This window comes from Globicephala melas, chromosome 5, assembly GCF_963455315.2.
Source record: "Globicephala melas chromosome 5, mGloMel1.2, whole genome shotgun sequence".
NCBI lineage: Eukaryota > Metazoa > Chordata > Mammalia > Artiodactyla > Delphinidae > Globicephala > Globicephala melas.
This window is the reverse complement of record NC_083318.1, coordinates 25,870,330-25,886,151: the sequence shown is the minus strand read 5'-3', so window position 1 is coordinate 25,886,151 and position 15,822 is coordinate 25,870,330. Positions and strand designations below refer to the sequence as shown.

The 15,822-nt window shown below is 40.8% G+C and overlaps 1 protein-coding gene across 3 annotated transcripts in view; it reads left to right on the top strand.

The window, feature by feature from the left end:
* Positions 1-3,123: 3,123 nt before the first annotated feature.
* The window catches only part of UGT8 (UDP glycosyltransferase 8), a 93,704-nt gene continuing 81,005 nt past the window's right edge, over positions 3,124-15,822 (top strand). For all 3 annotated transcript variants that reach the window (XM_030863987.2, XM_030863985.2, XM_060299006.1), the window contains exon 1: positions 3,124-3,351. The gene's annotated coding sequence lies outside the window, so the exon portion shown is untranslated. The remainder of the gene's footprint in view (positions 3,352-15,822) is intronic.

The window sequence follows — 15,822 nt, the reverse complement described above, 5'->3', positions numbered from 1 at the left end:
GGGTGGATTTATGTACTTCAACATTTTCTCTGACCAAGACTTGAACTCCACTAGTCTGGGTGGACTAGTGGATCTAGTCTGAATAGACTAGTGGCTCAGGGTGTGATCTTTGACTCAGAATTCAATTCAGTTCCCAGTTTTGCCACTTTCCAGTTTGACTCCCCAAACTTCTGCTACTCTGTCTTCAACAGGAAAAAATAATAGTACCTACCTACCTCCAGGATGTTTAGGAAGATTAAATGAGATCACTCATTAACTTAGCATTGTGCCTGGAATTACACTTTGAAAACTCAAGTAGGAGCTGTAATAATCATTATTATTATTATGGAGAGCAGCATCAAATTAGGCCTAAAGACTTTTTGTGAGCATTTAGACTCTCTATGCTCCTCAGAGGTCCAAAGTAGATAATCACATTTCTTGGGAACTAAGCAGAGCTCAAAGGCCTAGTTTGTGAAGCCAGTGATGTTTCCAGTCATAAGGTACCGCACTGCAATATATTCAGATATTTGGGACTATTAGCAAAAGGGTATTGGAATGTACAGCCACCCATATTTCTCCCCATGATTAAACTTAAATTCATTCCGCTGTATTCTATACTATATGGTCTATATTACAAGGCAAATGATATAAAACTGTACCATTTATAACTGATTAAAGTCCCAGAGTCCATGGTTAATAATCACCAGGCTGAGCTAGTATTTCTCATAAGTCATTGTTATCTCCCGATAAAATCATATGGGCCCAAACTGACTAAAGAACCAAAAGCATTTTTTTTAATTAAACATTTTTAAATTAATTTTTTTAAATTAAAAATTTAAAAATTATCAGTATACTGATACACTTGGTCTACCGAAATAATGAGGGAATTTTAATATCACATTTCACATTGGCTAGGAACTTCCTTACTACAGATATGCTGTTCAATTCAACATTCTATAAACTAAAGCTGATAGGCAGAATTTTGTGTGAATCTGGATGGGAGCTTGGAAGATGGATTAAATATGAAAAATACACACTCTACCTTCAAGAGAAGGAGGAAATGCTTTCATTATTTACTTTATCCAGCCATTCAGTCAATAATATGAAGTGCTAAGTGCTGGTAGATTTTTTAAAAAAGAGAGAGACACTCACCAATTTTCTTTATACTTTCAAGCTCCCAAAATGCAATTCAACTATTTATACAATAACTGACTTAACTTGTTTTAAATTATGGGGTGTCCTCTGTGTGCAGAGCTGTGAGAACTCGATAATCATTATATAAAGAAAGTGGGAGACAACAGAGAAACCAAAGAAACAACAGACATGGACATATCCACACATAATAGAGCAATGCATTTTCTTCCCAAAAGTCTGCCAAAATCTTATACAATGGTCAGTTTACATGGCTTTATAAGCAAAGAAATGTGACACAGATTTTTAAAAATTTTTCACACAATAAAATTTTCACTTAATTTCTAGTAATCTTTTTTGACCATGAATTTACAAATGCATTATGCAACAAACAGCTTGCAATTGCTTGAACAAGTGCTTGAAGCTTGACACTTGAGAGAACAGAGCTTTCAAAGTAAATGCTTAAATTCTCTTATGTCAGATTGTTACCTATGTTCACATTTTAGGTTTTTCTAATGAAATTAAAAAATAGAGGACAGTAATCTCCTTGGATTAGGTACAAAGGCTGAAAAAATATCCCCTGTGCTTTTCACAATATTTCAAATTTCTGATCTGCAAAGACAGTAAGCACATTCTTTTCTGAAATCCACATCTGGAAGTCTATCGGTGAACATTCTTTAGTATATGGACTTCGGACCCTGCACTTATTAAACACAGAGTCATAAGTAAAATGAGAATAACAGTGTATGTTAGATTTTTCCCCCATTTAACATTAAGTAATACTATACACAATAAAACATAATTTCCGTTTCCTTTTCTAGGAGTACAAAGTCCCAATCTACTTTTGAAATTCGGTTTGGAGCAAGAAAAGGATGGTCTGACGGCATTTTTCCCAATTCCAATGATTAAACGTATAACGTTCACGTGCAGTGGCAGCATCTTAGCTTCTGGAGCTTACACCCGACATGATTTTTGCTTTTCTTAAAGTTATGTCGTATATATATTTATCGAATACATTACCAATCATGCTCAAAGGAAAAGCCAACAACACTATTCGATTTTCCTGGTTTCCAGGAAGCTCGCACCCTAGGGTCGGACTCTTCAAGGCGCTTGGGCTCTCGGGTCCGAGGCGCCACGGGAAGGGCCGCTCCAGCAGGCCTGGGTACGCAAAGGTGCTTCCTGGCTGGGACGCCAACTTGGCAAGGATCTGCTGTTGGCAAACACAGATTAGTCAGGATAAAGTCGCCACAGACTCAACCAAGCAAAGTATAAATGGCCCTTTCAGCACAAGCCTGCGAGGAGGGATGTTACCGAGCGCAGCAACCCAATTTCTTTTCTCCGGGATCCCCAAACTCGTGTTTTCGAACGCTTTCCGATTCACGAGGCAGGTGGCTTGATCACCTAAGTGCCCCTCACCCCCTTTCCTTCGCGTATTTCCTCCACCTCCTAGCCCAAGTTTGACTTTTTAATGGATTCGGGAGGACTGAGGCAGACTAGGAGGCTGGGAAGGGAGAGAAAGCGCACTACCACCACACCACGCGGATTCGCGCGGTGCTGGTGCGATGAAAAAAGGCGGGCACGGGAACCAGACGGGAGGTTTAAGAGAGGGCACAGGGCACGCCTCGCTGGGGGAACAGGGGGCGGGGTCACGTGCCAGTTCCAGGGTTCCGAGCTCGAGCACCGGAGGGCTCGCAAGCGTCCCAGCCTGTCCGCCGACCGCCGCTCCGCCCGCGAGCATCCCAGTCCCAGGACTCTTAAGCCCTCGCTCAGCCCGCGAGCGCGTGGCACGAAGGCGCGTCCGCATCCATGCCCCAGCCGAAGGAGCAGGAGGTGCTCGCAGCCCCAGGCGTCTGATGCGAGGCTGAGCACGTGGCTGCCCGCGTCGTGCCCCGCTGAGCCAGGCGCGACAGGAGAGGGGCGCGCTCCAGCTCTGCTAGCCGCGCGCTAGGCGAGGCGGGGCGGGGCGGGGCGGGGCCGGGGGGGCGCGGCCGCCCGCGGAGAGCCGCGGAAGAGCAGGCGCGCCGCGGCCGTGAGGGAGGACACGGTTCAAGCTTTGCAGTCAACTGTGAGTCCCGAGAGCCAGTCCTAAGCTAACACACTAACTCTGCAGCCTTCCTCACGACCCCAAGCCACTGAAGGCGGCGACACCTGATCCAGCACACAAACGGGTCCCTTCTGTCCCCGGATACAATTTCGCGGCGGAGACGCACTCAAACTCACGCGCAGCTGCCAAGAGCGGAGGTAAGCGGACGGACCACGCCGCTCCAGCGGGCGGAAGCGGGGCGGGGCGGCAAGAGGAGAGGGGCGTTGTTTGCTCCCTGAGGTGAGTGCCGGGCGGATGGCTGCGACCCAGGGGTGGGGGGTAGGGATCCGAAAGTGCAGATGGGGTTGGACTGAGGGGGTGGGTAGGGTGGGTAGGGTGTGGGGCGGAGGTGTGTAAAGGAGATCTTTCCTTGCTGCCTCGCTCGCGCCCGTGCTCCTTTCCCGGCCGTATGGCGCCCGTTTGAGGGTCCTCTCGCGTTTCGTGCGTGCAGGCTGAGAGAGGGGATCACCCGGCGTGGATCTGGCCAAGGACCTTGCACTTGACCCCGGAGCTATGGGCACCGCGGAGCCCCCGCCGCCAGCCAGGGATGGGGGCCCGGGAGGTGCTTGGGAAACTCTGCAACTCTCCTCTACTTCGTCCTCTCCCTGAGGGGGAACTAGACCTGGGTGCATTGGGGGTAGCGCGTGTCTTGGGGCTACACACACAGACGCACAGAAACAGGGACCTTTCAGTGCCCGCAAGCCTGTGCGACCCCCGGAAATGGACAGTGGTCGCAGGGTCTCCGCGCGGATGCGGGAGCCATATGGCGTGCCCTTGCTTTAGAGAAGCGTGTGCGGGTTAGGAGGCGAGAGAAGGACGCGCTGCAGGAAGTAGGGCGCCTTCCACGGGCTAGAGGAGCGGCGAGGGGGCCTGGGATGCGTGGTTTGGAGTTGTACGAGGCAAACCGCATCGGAGTGCGACAGGGCAAAAGGACAGTCACGCGTGGCGAGGGGGTTACTCAATCGGTATGTGTAAATTCGCTGGTTTAATGGAGGGTTTATGAAGTTGAGTACGGGGAACGTGCCGCTCTGCAGCACTTCCGTAGGGAAAGTACCACCTCTGTACCTGTACCTCTGGTTCCCATCGCCGAAAAGCAACCCCAAGGGGGTGGGGTGGGGGGTGGTGAGGAGGGGAGAAAGTGAAAGAACTTCTGAAAGTACTGGAACTCGGAATACTAGATTGTGTTAACTAGTCATTATCACGGGGGAGAGGGCGTATCGCAAGGGGGAGGAGTGGGTAGCATTCGAGTCACCTGCATTATGAACCAGTGTTAGCAATAGAGGCAGCCTTTTATTTCAAGTGGGTTCCACCCATAAACGATAGGAAAAACACTACTCTAAAAACCTTCGATTTCCCTTGGGCTGTCATCTCGTACAATGAGTTTTTTAAGATTAATGACATGAAGGTGTGGTTGTTTGGCTAGATGCCAAGTGTGCTGTTGTTTCTATTTATGATAATTTCATGTTCAAAGAAAAAATAAGTCTGCACTCAGAATTGGTGTAATTGGTGTGCTTTATTTCCACTTACTCCCAGAAAAAAATGCCACTTGAAGGAAGGCTAGGAAGTGCTTTTTAATTGGTATGTTAATAGTGTTAGGAGTAATCACATTTTATTCCCTGGAGAGTTTTAAATTAATGGAAGAGTCATGCACATCAATATTGTATAGTGAGGGAATCCGAACTTTGCATTAATTGAATTAGATCATAAACCAGACTATTTTTTCTGTCTCAGAGAGAAACAGTGGACTAGCTTTCTCTTATGGAAACTATCTCCAGGCAGTTTGAGATAATTGCTTTTGGACTGTTTCTGTTCGGCAACTATTCTAGATAATTCTAGAGGGAAACACTCAAGTGCTATTTGATTTGCCTGTCACCCACAAGGTAAGGTTGACATCTTGTGTGATTTAGAGCTATAGCAGTGTTTAAAAACTACAATGAAGCATACTTCCGTGACATTTAGTAATAGCTTGATAGTATATTAGTAGCTCGGGCATAACTGAGTAAAAACTGTACTTGTGACTTTCTCGTGATAATACTACTGTAGAGATTCAAACTCTTTTTAAGTCTAAAAGTTCCAGAGCTTTATGCTTGTTGTACTAATGCCTGGTGTGCATATTAGAATAAGTAAACCAATGGAGTAAAAAATATTTGTAAAAAAATTTATTTTTTGTAAAATCTTTTTGTGTGTAAAGAGTTTGAAAGTTCACATTTGATTTGAATTACTTAAAACATTTCATGGTACCTTATGAATAACTATCAGCTTAATTACCATGTAAATATTGATGGCAAAGGAAGAAAATAACCACACTCTCAATTGTCAGACTCCTTTTCGAAGTTATTTATGTGCTTGTTTATAAGATAATATTGACTTGATGCTGTTTAATTCACATTAGATTTCCAAAGTACACCAGGAGAGTAAGAACTTTTGATTGTTTTTGCAATATGTCGTAATATCTCATTTATTTGACATTATCTGGGCTATTACTTATTTACATAAGCACATTTTCAAAATAGCTGACCCCTCACACCGTTAATTACTGACACTTTAAAAAGTTAGCTATTCAAACAAGTAATTTCTAAATATTACACTCTTACTTGCTCCCCAGGATGTAAGTTATTTTTTTTTTGTTGGACTGTCTTTATGAACATGAATTCATAAAGAATTGAATAGTGCTATTCCTTGAGGTGTATAGAGCTGTTTTTGTTTATAGTAAATGGCCTCAGCCTGCCTGGTTGAAATACTAGATTGGGGACAGAAGTACTATTCTTTTTTTTTTATGGTTTTTCTGGGTCCTCTTTCTGTTATCAGCTATCACTTTCTGCTGCTGTCAGGCTGTGAGCGGGCCCTGCTGCTCTATTATCTGTTGTCTTTTTTTTTTTTCTTTTTTTTTCCTGAAATGATGTGGGCTATTGCTCGAGTATAAAGCCTGCGTAATTTGTGACAGGTACTTGCTGTTCTCATCCTTTGTTTCTGGGCTAGATAGTGAGCTCAATGGCTGAGGTTCCTAGAAGGGTAACTTCTATATAAATGGTTTTAACGTGTTTTTTTAATAGAAAATTTTGTATATGAGATCTTTAGAAGGGTGTCTTGATTTCAGACATTCAGTCTTCTGGAAGATCTTTGCTTTTCCAAGAAATTGAAGCAGGCTTTAAAAAAAGTTTCCTTTTCTATGGTAGGCCCAGATTGTCTTTGTTTAGGAATATGTGTCCGATGATACTTTACATCCTGCTTTCGGCCATTGAAATTGACTAGCTGTATGTAATGTTGGCACTATTTCTCTACTCTGGAAGCTAGGAATAAGAAGTGTGATTTGATAAGCCTGGTGCCCATACTTGAAGCTAGGTGAATCATTTCAGTATTACTTTGCATACCCACACATGGGGTTACATAATCAGATGAGTTTGAATAAAGTTGTTTAATTTAGTGTTGAAAGCGGTGATAATTATATCTTCCTAATCTAAAGCATTTCACAAACATCCTTCTTTTTTTCAACACATACTTATGAAAAGCATACTATGCATTGGGCACTATGGTCCTGTACACTGGGGATATGCAGACACATAAGACCATGGGAGAACTCTGGGTTTAAGAGGATTAGATAGATAGAAAACAAGTTGGCTTCAATAAGTACAAAATAATGTTATATGTTCTTGAGTGCTTTGATAGAGAAATGCAGAGTGCCCTGAACAGGCATTTGGAAGTGGCCAGTTCTACATGGGAACAGAGACTAAAGAGGCTTCATAGAGAAGGTGACAACAGAGGAGTCAGTGTAGACAAGGGCAAGATCATGGAGGACTGTTTGCCATCCTACGGTGTGTGGACCATTTTCTCTTCAAGGTTGTTTTAAACAAAGGAGTGGTGAAAACACAGCTCTCACAGCAGTCTAGAAGGATGGATCTGAGGTGTGAGACAGGAATAACAGGTTAGAAGGTATTGGGGTGATCTTGCTAAGAGAAGTTGAGGAACTTACATCAAAGTTGTGGCAGTGAGATGAAGAAGAGACTTTGGTCACGCAGATGTTAAGGTGGTAGAAGCTCTCAGATTAGGTGACTGGTTAGATGGTGGGTGGTATGGGAGGATGGGATAGGGACTTTAAAGGAGAAGCCGATCTGAGGACCAAGGATGATAGAGTTCAGCTTTGGACATGTAGAATATGAAGTGCTTATAGAAAATCCAGCTGGAGATGAGTGTCTGATGGATCATTGCACAGAACTTCTGAGCAGAGAGGTCTGGGCTAGATAGGTAGGTAGATAAGTGGATAGATTAACGGATGGGTGGATAGACTGACTGCTTTAACCATTTTCAACATATAGGTGGTTGCAAAAAAAAAAAAAACGGAAGTCAGTAGATCTTCTAGGGCAGGTTCAGAGAGTAAGATGAAAAAAGAGGCCTGGGGAGATTCTAAAATCAAATTGTTGGCTATAGATATAGGGAGCAGTAAAGAAGAAAAAGGTACAGAGTGAAAGTCGGGAGGAAAATTAGGGGAGAGTAACTTTTAGTAGCTGAAGGAGGAAAGAATTTCAAGAAATGAGGGTCTAAGTACTAAAATGAGGGGTATCAGACAGTCCTGGTTCTGCCCCTGACTAGCTATGTGACCTTAAACTCAGAATTTAGTTCCCTTTCCTCATTTACATAATGAAGATCAAAGTGTGACCTCCCAGGGCCACTGTGAGGATCAAATGAGATAACGTCTATCAAGCTCAGTGACTGGAAGTTATCTGGTTTGTGTTCAGTAAGTGCTAGCTGTTTTTATGGAAAACAGGACTTGGATTTGGTGATAGGGAGGTCTGTAGAGACTGCTGCTTTCAGCAGTACTCGCTCTCAGGGTTTAGGGAGGGTGATTAAAAGATATGTTTCAGATGGAAACTTGATCATATTTATAGCCTTTGAGGAGGAAGCCAGTACAATAGGGGCACTTGAAAATTTTGAAGGGAAAAGAGAGCCATTGGAACATGTTCCTTGACTGGGGGGCAGGGTTGGCTCAAGAGCTCTGGGAGATGTTAGCTTCCTCAGGACAAGCCATGCTTCCACCAGCCTGGAGGGTCCACAGCATCTTTGTTGCTTTTTAAAAGCATCTGGTAATCAAATCATAGACATTTTTAACGTCTTCTTTAAGGTTTCTTGGTATTTAAGTGAGTTTAAGTGAGTTCTAGTTTCTCAGATAATATAATAAGGACAAAGATTATTCATTTTAAAAGACTCTGAAAACAAAAACAAGATAGGTGATATTAAAACTGAACACAGTGTAATTTAATGTTTAATTCAGAAGGCATTTCCATGTCTAAGGCATGGAAGGCATTTCCATAGGGTCTTAAAAATCAACACCATGGAAATCAGGTATTAACCTGTGTAATAGGGGAAGGACTGATTTGTAAATTTCTTAAAAAATTGAGCTGACCATAGTAATATTTAAAAATATCTACTTTTGGGGCTTCCCTGGGGCGCAGTGATTAAGAATCCGCCTGCCAATGCAGGGGACACGGGTTCGAGCCCTGGTCCAGGAAGATCCCACATGCCACGGAGCAACTAAGCCCGTGCACCACAACTACTGAGCCTGCGCTCTAGAGCCCGCGAGCCACAGCTACTGAGCCCACGTGCTGCAACTACTGAAGCCCGTGCGCCTAGGGCCTGTGCTCCGCAACAAGAGAAGCCACCGCAATGAGAAGCCTGCGCACCACAATGAAGAGTAGCCCCCGCAACTAGAGAAAAGCCCACGCGCAGCAACGAAGACCCAAGGCACACAAAAATAAAAATAAAGTAAAATAAAATAAAATCTACTTTTTTCCTTAGGATTTTCTCTAGTTGGATGAAGTAATGCTTTATATTAGAGATAAACATCTAAAATTAGATTTCTATTTTAATATGTATATATTTTTTACCCTGTAATTAATGGGTATTTTGAAAAAAATTTACATATGTGAATTGGTTTGGGAACCACTCAACAATTGAACATGGTGCATGATGTTTACTAGTTGGTTTTTCGTGATTAACTGGTTATAAATATTCCATTTTAGTTCAAATTAGTAAGTCTGTTTCAATACATGCTTATTAATATTCACTACTTATCATTTGTTTTTATATATATATGTATATATATTATATATATATATATACACATACATATATATATATATAATTTTTTTTTTTTTTTGGCTGTGCAGTGTGGCATGCGGGATCTTCGTTCCCTGACCAGGGATCAAACCCGTGCCCCCTGCAGTGGAAGTGTGGAGTCTTAACCACTGGACTGCCAGGGAAGTCCCTCATTTGTTTATATAACGTGTAGCATAGTACATAGTTTTTAGGACATCCAATAAATGTTTTCTGAGTAAAATGAAATTAGATGTTCAGTATTTTTAAGGTGAACTGAAGTCCATTATGTGTGTGGTTTTTAACCTTTGATGACGTTCTTTCCCTGAAATTCTCTAGCTACATTTTTTGTTATCAGGACCTCTCTGTTTTGGAGTTGAGTTTCCGTCTGTTGTGCTAACTCCCTCACAGTGTATGGTCCCACTCTTGCAAAACGTAGTGGGCTGTGCCGGTGATTTTCAATTTAGGACTTCTGACAGTTCCATGTTACATATTCACCAACTCAGTTTTGGACTCTATACTGTCCTGCTCAGGACTCCCTTACAGAGATGACAAGTGCCACATTGAAATTAACTTAGACGTGAGGTCAGCATTTAGGAGTGCAGAGCCCCAACAAAGACAGAACCTTTGGGTTTGTGAATGGCACGGTATGTAGGACAGCCTAGGTCAGTTCCTACTCTGGTTGGAAATTTATGTAAGTATTAAAACATTTGGATTAGATAGAAAGAATGTGTAGTTAGGAACATTTCAGAGATACTGTGTATTTTGCTAATAGCTTTGTGCTATTTGTCTGAATTATTAATAATGGAAACAGTCACTATATTGGAGGTGTAATTTCCCTTGACTTGATTTAGAGAACAGAAATGAACCTTTTGGGATTCTAGTCCACTAAATAAATTTACATTGTAACTGATTTGGTAAATATTTGCTTGATTTGGGAATATTATGAATACAAACATGTGTACAATTATTTTGCACTTTTCAATTCTATTTCGAAGAAATTTGATACTTGACACATTTTCAAGAGTTATACTATTTTAGCTATTACATTGGCTATAACTTGCTTTAACAATAACCATGGGGCTGATTTTCCTTCAAGTGGGATGTTTTAGTGTAAACAAAATGTTCCCATGGATTTAAAAACTTTTTAAAAAGTAGAATCAAGTGTACGAATATGCTGTATATTTTTATAATATGTTCCTGAAAAGTAGTATAAAATTTGGTTTTTATAAATTGAATATTTATAGAATTTAAAATTTTCAAAACACTTGAAAGTAAGGCAAAATTTTAACTCTTAAAATATAGGTGACGGGTATACAGATGTTTTCTATATTAATCTTTATACTTTTCCATAGGTTTGAAATAGTCGACAGTCCAAAATATATGAACAGTGATTTTAAAGCATATCCTATTTTAAAGGTACCCAGAGACTTTGCTTATTTAAAGCAATCTCAAAGTACACCTCTCTATAAAAGGAATCCCATTTTGGTTAATCTGTTTTGCAAATTCAAACTTTCCTAATGGACTTACACAACAACAACAACAAAACTTAGGGACACCTCTGTACCACATTGTAAATATACTCACATACACCATCTTAAGCTTGTAACATACAGGCTTAATCTGATTCTAGACCTCATCCTCACCTTAATATCCCTTATTCAGAAGAGAAGGCATTGACAGGAAGAATTTTTTTTTTTTTTTTAACTAGCAATGGAATAAGCCATCCACTGGTGTTGCCTTCCTGCTTTGAGAGAGCTGCCCTGAGACTGGGCGGATGACACAGGCCCTGCAGTCCCTTGGCTGTGGCTTCTCCTTCTGAGGAAGGCCATGTGCTTTACATAGACTTTGCATGTGTGCTGCTGTACCTGTGGTTCATCTGTACTCGTCAGCCAATCAGGAGAGTGGGGCTTAGAGGAAAACTAGTCAAACAGGTTTGCCTGTCTACTTGGGGGGGGGGAGGGAGCAGTGAAATTTGTGGATAAGGTCAAGGGTGAAACTATTTTAAGGAATATTAATGCTAATCACTGACTCTGTTTTTTCCTGGTTTTGAAAATACTTCAGGGGCATTTGTGAGAATATATCTTAATGGAGCTAAAGCGAGAGTAAGGAAAACTGGAAGGAGAAATAAATAAGAAACAGGGAATTAGAGCAAGATGGAGAGTGGACAAGGAAAGACAGTAGTGGAGGGGAAGGAAAAAAAAAGAGGAAAAGGACAAGTGTCTCGGTGGCATATGTGGGCTTTGTGTGAACCTGGAGCATCATAGCAGGAAACCATAGTATTGATCTGAGCATGAGTTTAATTAAAACCAATAGCTGTGATCCTCAATATCCCAAAGAAGGAACAGCCTACTGGCTTAGGGCTGAGGTTTACTAGGAACGTTGGTGGGAAAATGTAGTTACCATCTCAGACACTACCTTTATGTGGGAAATTCTCAGTTCCTTTGAACAACAGTCAGATGTTACATTCATACAGCTTTTTTGCACTTTGCAAATTGCTGACTCATACATTCTGTCATTTTATCCTCATTCTGCCCCTGAGCGTCGTCCGGTAGGTAGTCACATCTTACAAACCATGACCTGGGGGTGCAGAGCTCTGAAATCACCAGGACAGTCTGCAGGGGATTTGATGTTGGAACCCAGGCTCCTGGCTACTCATTTTCCCATGGGAATCCTGGCTTTCAGGGCTCTCTCTCGTCCGGCTGCCTTCTGATCACCCTTGTTTACTTCCTCCTGTGCCCAGCACGTTCCATTTATTGGGTTCATTTCTCTCTTTAAGCATTTGCTTTAGGATACCCCACACCTGAACTGTTCTTTTTTTTCGTCTGTGCTTTCAAATTCTCATCCTTCGTGGTTTCTACACTCAGTCCCACCTCAGACTGTTGCTTCCCAGTTTCTTTTGCTTTTGACTTTCCTGTCTACATTTGTCCATGATATTTGAACACTTAGTTACATTCATTCTCCCTCTAAGAAGAGTATGCACAGTTAGAGTGTGGACTTTCACTCTTAGTTTCCCCATAAGACCTTGGACAAACATACTAATCAGAGGTAACATATTTAAACGTAATTGAATGATACCTTCAGTGACTCATAAAGCAGGCAAGGAGGTAAATTCTCTAAAATGCTGTATGTATATTGATGCTTTTTTCCTTTTGTTTATTTTCAAAACCACATATTCAAACTTGAAATGTTCCCTTCCTTTTTTTTTTCAAGTATGGAGTATTAACTCTTTTTTAAAAATTACTTCACTTTTATTTTGCATCTTTATTGGAGTATAATTGGTTTACAATGGTGTGTTAGTTTCTGCTTTATAACAAAGTAAATCAGTTATACATATACACATGTTCCCATATCTCTTCCCTCTTGCGTCTCCCTCCCTTCCACCCTCCCTATCCCACCCCTCTAGGTGGTCACAAAGCACCAAGCTGATCGAGCTGTGCTATGCAGCTGCTTCCCTCTAGCTATCTATTTTACGTTTGGTAGCGTATATATGTCCATGCCACTCTCTCACTTTGTCACAGCTTATACCCTTCCCCCTCCCCATATCCTCAAGTCCATTCTCTAGTAGGTCTGTGTCTTTATTCCTGTCTTACCCCTAGGTTCTTCATGATATTTTTTTTTTCTTAAATTCCATATATATGTGTTAGCATACGGTATTGTCTTTCTCTTTCTGACTTACTTCACTCTGTATGACAGACTCTAGGTCCATCCACCTCATTACAAATGGCTCAATTTCGTTTCGTTTTATGGCTGAGTAATATTCCATTGTATATATGTGCCACATCTTCTTTATCCATTCATCGGATGATGGACACTTAGGTTGTTTCCATCTCCTGGCTATTGTAAATAGAGCTGCGATGAACATTTTGGTACATGACTCTTTTTGAATTATGGTTTTCTCAGGGTATATGCCCAGGAGTGGGATTGCTGGGTCATATGGTAGTTCTATTTGTAGTTTTTTAAGGAACCTCCATACTGTTCTCCATAGTGGCTGTACCAATTCACATTCCCACGACCAGTGCAAGAGTGTTCCATTTTCTCCACACCCTCTCCAGCATTTATTGTTTCTAGATTTTTTTGATGATGGCCATTCTGACTGGTGTGAGATGATATCTCATTGTAGTTTTGATTTGCATTTCGCTAATGATTAATGATATTGAGCATTCTTTCATGTGTTTGTTGGCAATCTGTATATCTTCTTTGGAGAAATGTCTATTTATGTCTTCTGCCCATTTTTGGATTGGGTTGTTTATTTTTTTGTTATTGAGCTGCATGAGCTGCTTGTAAATTTTGGAGATTAATCCTTTGTCAGTTGCTTCACTTGCAAATATTTTCTCCCATTCTGAGGGTTGTCTTTTGGTTTTGATTATGGTTTCCTTTGCTGTGCAAAAGGTTTGAAGTTTCATTAGGTCCCATTTGTTTATTTTTGTTTTTATTTCCATTTCTCTAGGAGGTGGGTCAAAAAGAATCTTGCTGTGATTTGTGTCATAGAGTGTTCTGCCTATGTTTTCCTCTAAGAGTTTGATAGTTTCTGGCCTTACATTTAGGTCTTTAATCCATTTTGAGCTTATTTTTGTGTATGGTGTTAGGGAGTGATCTAATCTCATACTTTTACATGTACCTGTCCAGTTTTCCCAGCACCACTTATTTAAGAGGCTCTCCTTTCTTCACTGCACATTCCTGCCTCCTTTATCAAAGATAAAGTGATCATATATGTGTGGGTTTATCTCTGGAATTTCTGTCCTGTTCCATTGATCTATTTTTCTGTTTTTGTGCCAGTACCATAATGTCTTGATTACTGTAACCTTGTAGTATAGTCTGAAGTCAGGGAGCCTGATTCCTCCAGCTCCGTTTTTCGTTCTCAAGATTGCTTTGGCTCTTTGAGGTCTTTTGTGTTTCCATAGAAATTGTGAAAGGTTTTGTTCTAGTTCTGTGAAAAATGCCAGTGGTAGTTTGACAAGGATTGCATTGAATCTGTAGATTGTTTTGGGTAGTAGAGTCATTTTCACAATGTTGATTCTTCCAATCCAAGAACATGGTATATCTCTCCATCTATTTGTATCATCTTAATTTCTTTCATCAGTGTCTTATAATTTTCTGCACACAGGTCTTTTGTCTCCTTAGGTAGGTTTATTCCTAGATATTTTATTCTTTTTGTTGCAGTGGTAAATGGGAGTGTTTTCTTGATTTCACTTTCAGATTTTTCATCATTAGTGTGTAGGAATGCCAGAGATTTCTGTGCATTAATTTTCTATCCTGCTACTTTACCAAATTCATTGATTAGCTCTAGTAGTTTTCTGGTGGCATCTTTAGGACTCTCTATGTATAGTATCATGTCATCTGCAAACAGTGACAGCTTTACTTTTTCTTTTCCGATTTGGATTCCTTTTATTTCTTTTTCTTCTCTGATTGCTGTGGCTAAAACTTCCAAAACTATGTTGAATAAGAGTGGTGAGAGTGGGCAACCTTGTCTTGTTCCTGATCTTAGTGGAAATGCTTTCAGTTTTTCACCATTGAGGACGGTATTGGCTGTGGGTTTGTCATATATGGCCTTTATTATGTTGAGGAAAGTTCCCTCTATGCCTACGTTCTGCAGGGTTTTTACCATAAATGGGTGTTGAATTTTGTCGAAAGCTTTCTCTGCATCTATTGAGATGACCATATGGTTTTTCTCCTTCAATTTGTTAATATGGTGTATCTCATTGATTGATTTGTTTATATTGAAGAATCCTTGCATTCCTGGAATAAACCCCACTTGATCATGGTGTATGATCCTTTTAATGTGCTGTTGGATTCTGTTTGCTAGTATTTTGTTGAGGATTTTTGCATCTATTTTCATCAGTGATGTTGGCCTCTATTTTTCTTTCTTTGTGACATCCTTGTCTGGTTTTGGTATCAGGGTGATGGTGGCCTCGTAGAAGGAATTCGGGAGTGTTCCTCCCTCTGCTATATTTTGGAAGAGTTTGAGAAGGATAGGTGTTAGCTCTTCTCTAAATGTTTGATAGAATTTGCCTGTGAAGCCATCTGGTCCTGGGCTTTTGCTTGTTGGAAGATTTTTAATCACAGTTTCAATTTCAGTGCTTGTGACTGGTCTGTTCATATTTTCTATTTCTTCCTGATTCAGTCTTAGCAGGTTGTGCATTTCTAAGAATTTGTCCATTTCTTCCAGGTTGTCCATTTTATTGGCATAGACTTGCTTGTAGTAAGCTCTCATGATCTTTTGTATTTCTGCAGTGTCAGTTGTTACTTCTCCTTTTTCATTTCTAATTCTATTGATTTGAGTCTTCTCCCTTTTTTTCTTGATGAGTCTGGCTAATGGTTTATCAATTTTGTTTATCTTCTCAAAGAACCAACTTTTAGTTTTATTGATCTTTGCTATCGTTTCCTTCATTTCTTTTTCATTTATTTCTGATCTGATCTTTATGATTTCTTTCCTTCTGCTAACTTTAGGGTTTTTTTGTTCTTCTTTCTCTAATTGCTTTAGGTGCAAGGTTAGGTTGTTTATTCGAGATGTTTCCTGTTTCTTAAGGTAGGATTGTATT